Here is a 12,450-nt window from a genome sequence, read left to right on the forward strand (position 1 = left end):
AGTCAATTTAGACACAGGAATAATTATTTTTAAGAGTGATTTTTTAAAAATTTACTGTCAATCTACAGGAGAAAAGTAGACCGAAGGCTTTTTTCTTCCTTTCTCCTGGGGTATTTGGTACCTGCAGGGACAGGTGGGCTCTGATGCAATCAGCAGCAACTTCAGACTCCCAAGGTTTCATTGCATCACTGTTTGTATCTCTGCTACACTACAAATCCCTGGAAGACCCGGGCCGCTGGCATTGGACTATCTGGCGTATCGCTAGTCCTCCTGACAGAGTGGGGGCCAAGTGAGGTACAGCACCCAGAATGACCAACAGGAAATGTTGCATTTCTGGTTTCACTGGCTCAGGCAGGTCATGCGGCAAGCGGGTTCAACACACTGGGGAGGGAATTCACCCGATGGCAGGATCAGGAAGGGTCTTGCAGCACTTACACAAATACAGCTGGAAGAAGTGTGGTCGAACCTCCAGGCCAGCATCTGAAACATACTGGGGGAGGAGATTTTTAATTGTGTTAAGTTAGTTATTTCTCTAGTGTGGGAATAGGGAGAAAAGATCAAATAAGTAAAAAAAAATTAAAGATCAAATAAGTAAAAAAAAATATTAGCAACCCACCAAATTACTCTAGTTAGAGGGTTTTAAAAGTATGTGTTCTGGCAAGAACAGGGTGCTTGAATTACACAAGGCCATTTTGCTCACTAACTGAAAATTAAGAGGATCTGTCAAGTCATTTTTTTCTCGGTACCTTTTTGATGTAAGTGTTCTTTCAGTCGAACATTTCCGTAGTACTACACTAGTTATAATGAATCTACAAGCACTTTGTCATTCTTTATATATTCCCTTTTATAATTTTTGCCTTCATGTAGATCACGGAAACATTTTGATCTATTAAATTATGATATGATGTAAGGCAAAAGAGGTTGGTGGAATATTCGGATTTTAAAGAACATTACTTGACACTTAACATAAATTTCCACCCTGGTTTTCCCCTTCAGGAGGGTGCTGATTCGGGAAACATTTTATATTCTGAAAATTCTAAGTCAAGGTTAATGATGCATTTTATGTTTCATATAAGGGCTTTAAGTTTATCTACTGTAGAAGTTATGTAAAATAATCTAAAAGGAACAAATTTTTCTTAAAGTGGTAGAAACTGTCTTACCATATGCTTCATAATTTATATTAATAACTGCAAATTAATTGTTCTTTGAAATTTTGTTATCTCTTCCGTGATAGACTGACCCTGAAGGCCCATTTAAATCTCCACTTTCTCTTCCCTCTGTAAGAAGGGGTGGATCCCCCTCCTGTCGCTTGCCTTCTTGTTCCCACATGAGGGGCATGCACTGACTCTCCTGCCTCTCAGTCTCCTCTCTCTTCTCCATGAGAGGAGGAGTGAATTATCAGGCTGATAATTTGGGGAGGAGGAATTGAGCGCATGAAGCCAAGGCTTTTCTGTTTTAGGTATTTGCCTGCCACTCAGGTTCTCCACCCCTTAAATAAGTTTCGTTTGGGTGGGCTCTGTGGGATGCTGGTCCTTGTGGTTCCCCCAAGTTGACTGTAAGTAGGTGGGTAAATGTCTAACTGGAGCTGGGAACTGAGAGGTTCTCACGGATACACGATTATGTAGTAATAGGTTATATTTTCCAATATACTGTCCTATACAGGAAGTCCTCATTTAATGTCATTGATAAGTTCTTGGAAAGGAGGCATAACAGAACCAATTTTATCATAGGATAATTGTAGAAACAGACTTAAGTTTCTATGGCATCTCATCAATGTTATAACTAAATGGCATTGAACACAATGACGTTATTTGAGGACCTGCTGTGTACTGATCCTGTGTCTCTTCTGCCTGACTTCTTTACGTGATCCTGAACTCAGACTAGAAAAATGCTGCTCTTCTTCACACCCGAGCTTGCCTTCTTGTTCCCACATGAGGGAACAAGCCCCCCCACACACCCCTTGCTCACTGCTACAGACTAATCACCCTGTAACACCTTGTTACTCTACCCAACTTTTCTCTTTTCCTCATCAGATTGAACTGGAATTTCTGGGGGTCAGTCTGGGCATCAATTGTTTCAGAAAACTATACATACTTTTTGATGTGCTCCAAGGTTAATGAAGATATTGAATTATATCATATATATATAAATTCATCTTTATTGTTGCAAGTATTACAGATGTCCCCCCTTTTTCCCATTGACCCCCTCTACTCCACTCCCTTCCCCCACAGGTCTTCCCACCGTTGTCTGTGTCCATGGGTTATGCATATATGCATACAAGTTCTTTGGTTAATCTCTTCCCGTCCCTCTTCCCTCTGAAGTTTGTCAGTCTGTTCAGTTATATTTCTTGCACATATTCTTCAAGTTTGCTTTTATATTTTTATTTTGAGATAATAAACATTTGAAATTTACTAACAAGTCTCTTCATCTTTTTTTATCTTTTCCCATTTCTATCCTGCTATATTCTAAGAGCTGAATAATTTCTTGTACATTTTTAGTGTTTGAATTTAAAGTTGGTTATTTAACATCATTACAAAAATGATCCATGAATATATGCATATTATTTTTAAAAGATTAAACTTGTACAGAAACATATTTACTAAAACATGAAAAATCTCCATTAATAATAATTGCATACTTATGTAAACATCAGGAATCATTTGGTACAGGTACATGTAGTTTTATATTCCTAATTTGAATGTAAAAGTATACATTCCTGAGTAACTTTTTAAATTTAATATATCTTGGTGAAATTTCTATGCCCAGAGATGTAGCTTCTTTTGTCAATGGTATGGAATGCTATGGAAAAGACGGGTCATAATTTATCTAATATTTCCTAATGGATATTTATCTACATATAATCTAATTATAATGGATAATTTATTTATATTTCCTAGATCTCCTGTTGCAAACACCCTTGCAATGATCATCCTATACCCATATATCTTTGCTCACTATGCAAGTACAGGCTTTCTTTCTAATTCTAGTATGAGCTCCTAAGAAAAACCCCATAAATTCTTCCAATAAGTGCAATTAAGATAACTGGACATAGACTAGGCTTGTGGAAGACCACTCAAAGCCGACTACCTTTGAAACTAGAGCACTAACAAATGCAAATTGGTGTTTGGTGAATTAAGTGTGGACCTTCTAGGCAAGAGAGCTCTGTATGTCTGCAGGCTGTCACACTGAAGGTTAAAAAAGAACAAAATCACTAAATAGAAATGCTGGTAAGAGTAGTAGATGAAGTGGGCATGGGAGCTGGGTGGATGTCTTGAAGATGAGCTTAGGTGGAGTGCAACCTGCCATCTGATCACCCACAGTATTTGATCAAATACCTCATTCTTCTTCATCATAAGGCTGAGGGTGCGCCATTATGGGAGAAGCCTGGGTGCAGGCCCCTATTTTAATTTCTCTAAAATTGAGCTGAGTGGAGTCTTGATACTATTGTATCAGCCCAGCTGCGGGTTATTTCCCTTGTCTCCTTAAGATTGTATTTCTATTTATGTTTTCCCTGCTTCCTTTGGAAAAATAATGTATAAATCAACACAACTTCTGTGTGATAATCTGTATCTACTCTCTTACTTATGGTCATGTATGAGTAACTCACATTAAAGAAACATGGCTGATGTAAAACAGTCTACTGTGTTTATGAAACATGTTTCTGCAAGTGGAATAATTGGGTCAAAGGTAATGCATATTTTAAATGTGAAAATTCTGTCAAGTTATTACCCCAAAACATAATAACAATATACGACCATAGAGTATGAGAATGTCTGTTTTCCCCTATTTTCTCCAGCACTAGGCAGGATTAGTCATTATATTTTTTTGACCAACTCATTTCATCCATCAGGTAGAAACAGAAATATCATTATTGTTTTCATTTAGATTTTGGAGATAACTCATTAAATAACAATTTTTATATTTTTTAAATCTATTTGAATCTTTGTTCTTGTGAATTAGTTGTTGATAATCTTTGCTTACTTTTATATTGGGTTGTTTGCTTTCTCGTTACTGGTTCATAAAAACTTAAAATAAATAATGTATAAAAACCATGTACCCATTAAATATTTTGAAAAAAAATTTCTCAAAGTCCTTTGCCTATAATTTCACTCTCATGTGGTTTTTTCCACATTAAAAGTTTAACATTTTTATATGGCCAATTCTACTAACTTTTCTGTTTTTCTGAACTTTGTGACTTGTTTAGGTAAAACTTTCAAATTCATTAACATATTCTCATATTTTCATTTACACTTTTGAAGTGCTTTTGTATTGTTAAAATTTGAATCCATATGGTATTTATTTGTATAAAAGGTATACAGTCCTAACTTGTTTTTTTTTCAATTGACATTCAAGAGTCATGGTGCCATCGTTATTTCACTAATTCACAAGTATTTATAAATCTAATTATATGCTATTAAATTGACTTATTTCCACACTGCTGAAGTGTTAATGTTTTCTCTTGTTTTCATCCTCCTCCATGTCCTCATCCTCCTCCTTCTTCCTTTTCTCCAGTTTCCAAAGGTTTTATTGGTGAATATGCTTTAGAAAAGAATGATTGACCCTCTTCCTTCCAAGGTGGTGGCGGGAAGAGCCGTGTCTAAGGACATGCCAAGCACTGCCGGAGGAAACTGCTGTTTTGTCCACTTCTTGTTCATGGACCAGTCATAAGCACAAGTTGTGTAGTCAACCAATTCTTAAGGCTTCTTAAACCATAGGCTGATTTCATCTTCAGGATTTTTGTGTGTGTAAATTACTGGCATGAAAGGTGTTGTTGTTGACTTGAATACAGATGTCCCCCCAATGGGACCTGACTTAGAATCTGCTGGATTGTCTCCCTGAGTATCAGTTGCCCAGTCTTCACCACATCCGTTCCCTTCCAGATGGTGGCCACAACCAGCCCTGAGTCCATGTATCACCAGCCCCCATCCTTCAAGTCAGTATATTACTCATTCAGATCCTCAGAGACCCCAAGGAAGGTCATGGTCACAAGATAAAATCCCTTTTGCTCAAAGAACTTGATGTTCTTGCCCACCATGCCTCAGTGCATCCTGTCTGGCTTGATGGCAATGAAGGTGTGCTGGGTATTGACTATGGTTTGAGAAGCTGGTGGGGGCTGAAGGATGACTATGTGTGCTATGGTGCCAGAGCCAAGCCCTTGAGCCTGCTTCTTTTTATGTTTTTTAATCAGAATTTTGTATTGTCTATTTGTAAGCCCCCCACCGCCCCCCCACTGCATGACAAAGATGCTTTCCTGGTCTAAACTTTAGTCAGGCTCTTCTGAGCATTCTTCTAGTCCAGTCCTGGACCTTGGGCTTCCATGATCATCCTTGCAGAATCCAGTTTTAGCAAGAATCTTGCTAAGTTAGTTTAGGGAGAATCCTCCTGCTTTCGATATCTGATCACTCACAATATCTGCTCAAATTTCTCATTCTCCACTATCCCCCAATCTTAATAATTGATCACCCTGGCTCTGCCTTTAGCAACAGTACTGTCAAGTTTGTTTAACAAGATTCTCCCTACCCTTCATATCTCCACTTAGTAATTTTCTATCCACTGACTGTCCCGTTAATGCCCCCATTTGATCCTTGTCTATGAACACACTTGTTCTTGTATTCAAAGCTGAACCCTACCTTTCTTTGCTGCTGCAAACTCTCCCTCCCCATTGCAATAATTTTTCTCAAATAAAGTCTTACCTTTCATCTTTGACACGTGTCAAAATAATTTTTTTAAACAAAAGTCAGCTTGTCAGATTTTATAAACCATTCTAATATTTTCACTGGTATTGATTAACTTTGAGAATAATTGATACATCAAATATTTCATTCTTTAAGAAACATGGTCTGTAGCTCTATTTCAATAGGTAGTGCGGTCTTGCTTTTTCTTTTTCTAATTCCTTAGTAGACTTATATTTTATCTTTTAAATGTCTAGGATATAAGCATACAAACACTCATGTATGTAGTTTTATTTATTTATTTTTTTTACTTTATTTTTTTATCCTCACCTGAGGACATTCTTCCTTTTTTTTTATTGTTCAGATAGAGTGGGAGGGAGAGCGAGGAAGAGAGACAGAGAGAGAGAGAGAAACATCAACATGAAAGGGACACATCGAGTGACTGCCAGTCGCACAAACCAACCAGGGCCGGGGACAAACTGCAACCGAGGTACGTGCCCTTAGCAGGAACCAAACCCAGGTCTCTCCAGACCGCAGGCCAATGATCCAACCGCTGAGCCCAACCAGCCAGGGCTCATATATGTAGTTTTAAACTTTAGTAATAAGAAATATTACAAACATGTAAAACACATCATTTAATAGTTAAATTACTTACATTTCTTTTGTTTAAAGAATTTGAATAATTTTTTTTTTTTTTTATCCTCACCCAAGGACATTTTTCCATTTTTTGTTCAGATAGAGTGCGAGGGAGAGAGAGGAACAGAGAGAGAGAGAGAAACATCGATGTGAAAGGAACACATCGAGTGGCTGCCACCCACACAACCGACCAGGGCTGGGGAAAAACTGCAACCGAGGTACGTGCTCTTAGCGGGAACCGAACCCTGGTCTCTCAGGACCGCAGGCCGACGCTCTAACCGCAGAGCCAAACCGGTTTGGGCAAGAATTTGAATAATCTTAAAATTCTTTTTTGTCCATGTTTACTACCTTCAATCAGAATAAATAAAAACAATTAAAAATGTATGACTCACCAAATTAAAACTAAATGTAAATAAATAAGCTTTCAAAATATTTTTTTGGGTAGATTTGTAAAATTTATACTCTGAAATTATCAAAGCTTAAAACTGAACCAAGACATTTCGGAAATGTTGGCTATGGATTTGATATAATTTGTACTAGATGTTATGTAATATGAATTTCCTAGCAAAAAACAATTTTAATGTACATAGAGGGGAAGAGCTTTTTTGGTATTTTAATCTTGAAAAATAAAACTAACATTTAAAAAAATTCCCTTAAAGTTATCAAAATAAGAGATTTCATTTTAACTCTTCTTACTTTTTGCATGTCTAAAGAATGAAATGAGAGTGTATTGTAAATTTTTCTGAAAAAATTATATAGAAACATGATATGAAATCATTTATTTTACATTTGACTTTGGCAGTAGAGTCGTAAAACAGATCATTTTTTTTCTTTTTTTTTTTTTTGCTAATGTAGGTAAGCTCTGTTTGTTAAACATTTTGATCTTAAAACCATTTCATTTAAAGCATTCATCTCATCACTATGCTTCTTCATTTTCTCCTATTTCATTGCTAATGAGGCTGATTTCAAATGGTATGGTTTGTGACTTGTGTAGGTCTCCAAATCACTTTCATTGACTTCATGTGGTGTTAAAGTTTTTGCACGATTTTCATTTTCATATTGCAATTCATTTACATGATATTTTTATTGTATTATTTGAAGTAATATCTGATAAGAATAACAGAATGGCTGAAAAATAATTTAGTGTGACATGCAGGAATTTTAAAATCAATCTATTAAAATAGACTATATTAATGTCGTACTTAATAATAGCTTTATTTTTCTCTATCCTTGCAACTGTGAATTCTTCAGAAAACTTCCGCTCAGATAATCATCACATCCCTTTCCCATGCAAATGTTATTATCATATGTATTTTCAGTCAACTTCCTTTTTTGATAAGTTATATATTAGATATCTTTCCATGTAAGGACCTATGGAATACTTAATTTTTTTACTTGGTATGTATGCTTTGTAGGTGTATCTAGTCCTCGGCTGGTGGAAATTTGGGAAACTTAGGATTTTCAACAGTATAATAAACATCTTACAGAGACTTTTTTGAGTAATACAAGAATATTTCTGTAGAATAGATAAGCTAGGTTGGCTTGATAGGTATTTTACATTTTAATATAGTTTACCAATTTTTGTTACAGTGTATGAGCAGCCCCTATCATGCTTTGTCCAACTCTTGAACAGTTCAATGTCTTACTATTTTGCCAGCCTGGCTGATGAAAACTGGCATCTCATTGTCTAAACTAGTGTTTTCCTACAAACTTACAAGGGTTAGTGCCTTTTTGTACTTGTATCACTATTCACATTTCCTCTTTGTGAGGATCCTTCGCGTATCATTGGCCCACTTTTCTGTTGAACTGTTCACCTTCTCTTGCTGATTTCATAAGACTATTTTATATATTCTAGGCACTAAACTGTTATCTCTTATATGTTAGACATATTTACTACCTGTCTGTTGCTTATCTGTTCATTTCAGTTCTGTTAATATTGACACTGTTTATGACTTCTGAATTCTGGAATGTTAAGAAGCCTTCCCTATCTCCAACTATATTTCCCTGAATTGCTTTTATAATTTTGTTTTTAACAGTTTTTACAATTGAACTCTTAATCCACTAGATATTTATTTATGTGAAGAGTATAAAGCAAGAAAATCCTATGTGCTCTACCTTAAAATATGTACACAATCTGTTACTTTTTAAAAATATATATATGTTTTTGATTGATTTTAGAGAGAGAGGAAGGGAGTGGGAGAGAGGGGAAACACCAATGAGAGAAGCAACATCGGCTGCCTCCTGCACACCCCCTGCTGGGCATCCAGTCACTTCTTTTCAGATCTGCTGCTCCTCTGGTTCAAGCCACCATCACAAGGTCGAGTTGTGCAGTGGCCTGCTAACTGAGGACCTTGTGCCTATGCCTGCTCCTGACAGGCTATTTTCAACACAGCAACCAGAGACATAAAACAAACTAACAAACAAACAAACGTAATATAGCAATAGAGTAAAAACACTGTCTTCATTTTTTAAACAAAATTTACATTTTTTACTTTCAAATAAATTATAAAAAATTGATTTTCTTCACCAAAAAAAACAAACAGCAATATTTTATGTATTACTCCTAAACCATAAGACACATTTTTGTAGGTTTTCCAGGTTTTGTTATAAATCAAGATGATGCAGTAGATACAATCATGGGAAAAGAGAGAATAAAATAGACAAATCAGTTGTCACTATCTATGGCCTGTGATCCTGTCTTGACCATGAACAGACATATTTGACGTATACCTGCTAAAAAGCTTGGGAAGATACAGGCTCAACAAAGAAATGTAACATGGCAACAACAAAATGATCTGGTCTCATTACCCCAACGTGTCTCTTACTACTTTGTCTAATTCTTCCTCTGTCCCTCACTGTCTGCAAGTGTGCATTGGCCTCAGTTTTTACACCACCCCAGATCTGAGCACGTGCTCAGCTTTCTACCTAAGATAGTGGCTTGCTCTGTCCCACAGGCCTGGAGCCAGGTTACTGCTGTGGCAGCTGCTTCTGCTGTAGATGTTTCCACTGTGTCTGCTGCACCTGATCCTGCTTTAATGCACAGCCTCCCTCTTGCCTCCTGTTTTCAGGTTTCACATTGCCACTGACCTTCAAGATATGGGCACAGCTCGCCACTTTACTAGGCACCCATACATGTGTAACATGGAGGTATGAGGGGCTAATTCCTAGATGGCGAACACTGACAAAAAGGGGATGGGAATGAATGAATAATTCTCTCTTACTCTTCCTTGTGGAGGCAGAGTGGCTTTGTGTGATCTCTCTGCAAATGTCTTGTATGACCCTGCAATCGGTTTGCCATAAAGCTGTGTGCAGCCTCTGCTTTACTCCATTTTTCATGTGTTCCTGTTTCTCTGGGGTTGTACTTCCCAACGAAATGAGCAAAAATGATGTTTCCTCCAGAGTCTGTTTTGTAGAGACAGAGGAATAAGACAAGTCTGTCTTTAAACGTCACATTTTCACTGAGGCTGACTCCAGGCACTCACTCCCAGCCACAACCCCACATCTCCTTGACCACTGCATTTATTACTATATTAATCTAGCATATAATTCACCTAATTATTATGATTATTATTTTTATCTTTAATCCTTCCCCAGAACAAAAATTTGAAGACTGTAGAGCAGCGGTTCTCAACCTGGGGTCGCGACCCCTTTGGAGGTCGAACGACTCTTTCACAGGGGTTGCCTAAGACCATCGGAAAACACATATTTCCCATGGTCTTAGGAACCGAGACACCGCTGCTCTATCCATCTCCAGGTGGATCTGCCCACATGCAGATACGCCCACATACAACATGAGGAACTATTAAGGGGTCATGGCATCAGGCAGGTTGAGAACCACTGCTGTAGGAAAACAGATCTTTGTCTGGTTTGTTGACAGCTCTGTCCCCAGAACCCAGAATAATGTCTAGCACATAGTAAGTAGGCTCTCGATAAATATCAGCTGAAGAAGCTGAAAGGTTGATGCTGGCATTAATGCCACTGAGTATCACCATCATTGCCACTATAGTACATTTGAACTTGTCTCTGCTTCTTTACATTTCTGGTTGTAGGTTAGAAGGCCTTTTCAGTGAAAGCACCTGGGTGATAATGCTTAACAGTTTTCTTCTCATTAGCTCACAACAAACCTTTTGTCTTCTTCCTGGTAAACAAAGCTACTTCTGCCATACATCAAATAAGGGTTCCCAAAAGGACAAGCCAAAACCAGAAAAAAGATAAATGTTTTTTATTTGTATATAATCTAGAATCACATTAGATTTATAAATTAATTTTGAGGGATTCTCTTTATATTATTATCCAAGAGTATGGTAAAACCTTCTATTTATTTAAAAAGGCCTCCTTTTTAGGTTATCCAGATTTTTAGAAATATTGTTTTCTGTATCAGTCTTAGGCATTTATTTTTATATTAGTTTCTAGATGAAATTTTTCAAAATAGTATGACTAAGTTTTCATTTTCTAATTGATTATTTTTGGTATATATCTCAAACATTGTTTTTTTTACATTTTACAGTAATTTTGTTAATACCTTTTTTGCTGTACTTATTTTCCATTTTCTAAAATGATGTGTCACTCTTACATTTAATCATTAAATTTATTTGTCATTTTCTGTATGGTGTTTAGTGAAAATCTAAATTTTATTTTTTTTTCAAATGCTCAGCTGATTTTATAAGCCTTTATAGTTAAACATTTCTTTTTTTTATTAATTTATGGTGCAAATGAGCATATTATTTTGTATATTTTCACATTTTTAGGCTATTTAAGTCTTATTATTCCCTTTACACCTTTTCCTCAACCGCATAGAGAAATCTATTTCCCTGACTGTGATCTCTTCACAGGGATAACTGGGACATGCCTTCAGAACTAGAAATAACAAACTGGACATCTCCCATGGCAATTATTTCATCATATCCAACTCACACCTGGCATCTTCCTGTATTTCCTATCTCAGTTACTAATACTGCCAGACAGCCAGTTGCTCCAACCTGAAACTTTAGAATAATCCTTAAATCCCTGTATCCGGTTGGTTAGCAAGTCTTGTTCATTCACTCTCTCAAGGATCTCCAAAACATTTTCTCTCCTCTCTGCTGGCCGAGTCCCATGCCCTGCTATATCTCAGCTTCAGTGTCACCTCCTCAGATAGAGTTCCCTGACACCCTATTTATAGAGCCTTCACCTCACAATTACTATTATATCACCTTGTTCATTTCCTTCATAAGTGCTATAACCATTTCTAATGACTCATTTAACATTTTATTACTTTATTATTTGTTTCTCCACTGGAATGTAAGTGCTATGAAGCAGGGCTCTGTCTATTTTGTTTTTTACAGTAGCCACGATGTCTAGTTTCTAGCTCATAGCAGGCACTTACAATGAATTGTGACAAGAATGAATGAATAAATGACACAATGCTCTCTTACTATGTTCATCTGCTTTCACTTACTTACTCATCTTTTTCAATCAATGGTCTATACTGATAGAATTGTTATAAAAAGCCAGAGACCTGATCATGTTACTTCTCAGCTTAAAAACTTTGTGTCTTCTTAAATATAAGATAGACATCAATTTCCTCAACCTAAAAAAAAAAAAGTGGTAGAACTACTTTTAATAAACTTTAAATGGGATTTTGAGAAGAATTCAATGTATAATATTGTCAAAATCTTAAAATTCACATTTGATCTTACATTCTGCATTTAAAAAAAATTCTCTATAGAGTTAAAAAACATAAATCTGTCTAGATTATATTTATTCTTCATAGATAATTTTGACTTTATTTCCTCCCAAATATTAAATCTATATTTCTATTTTTCATGTTTATTTTGTCTTTTTTTAATTTTAAATATTTTCTATATTTTAAAATCTTAACAGATAAATATGACTCTTTTCTAGATAGTGTTATAGAAATTCCACATAAAATAATTGTATTTTGTGATTAACCTGTGAGGTTGATTTGTTTCATGTCATTTACTCTTTCAAAGATCATATTTTTTGTGTGACAATATCCAGGAACTTATATTTTAATAACTTTTTCTCTTTAAATAAAAAATAATTTAAAAATTATACATAATTGACATAAAAATTGTGTGTTGACCATGTAATTTATTTTTAATAGATTTCTATATTATATTTTCTGTATAATATATTGAAA

The 12,450-nt window shown here is 35.9% G+C and overlaps 1 pseudogene; it reads right to left on the minus strand.

The window, feature by feature from the left end:
- Window positions 1-4,541: 4,541 nt before the first annotated feature.
- LOC118620753 lies at window positions 4,542-5,236 on the minus strand (annotated as a pseudogene).
- Between the last annotated feature and the right edge of the window lie 7,214 nt (window positions 5,237-12,450).

The sequence above is a fragment of the Molossus molossus genome, unplaced genomic scaffold (assembly GCF_014108415.1).
Source record: "Molossus molossus isolate mMolMol1 unplaced genomic scaffold, mMolMol1.p scaffold_m16_p_8, whole genome shotgun sequence".
Taxonomy (NCBI): Eukaryota; Metazoa; Chordata; class Mammalia; order Chiroptera; family Molossidae; genus Molossus; species Molossus molossus.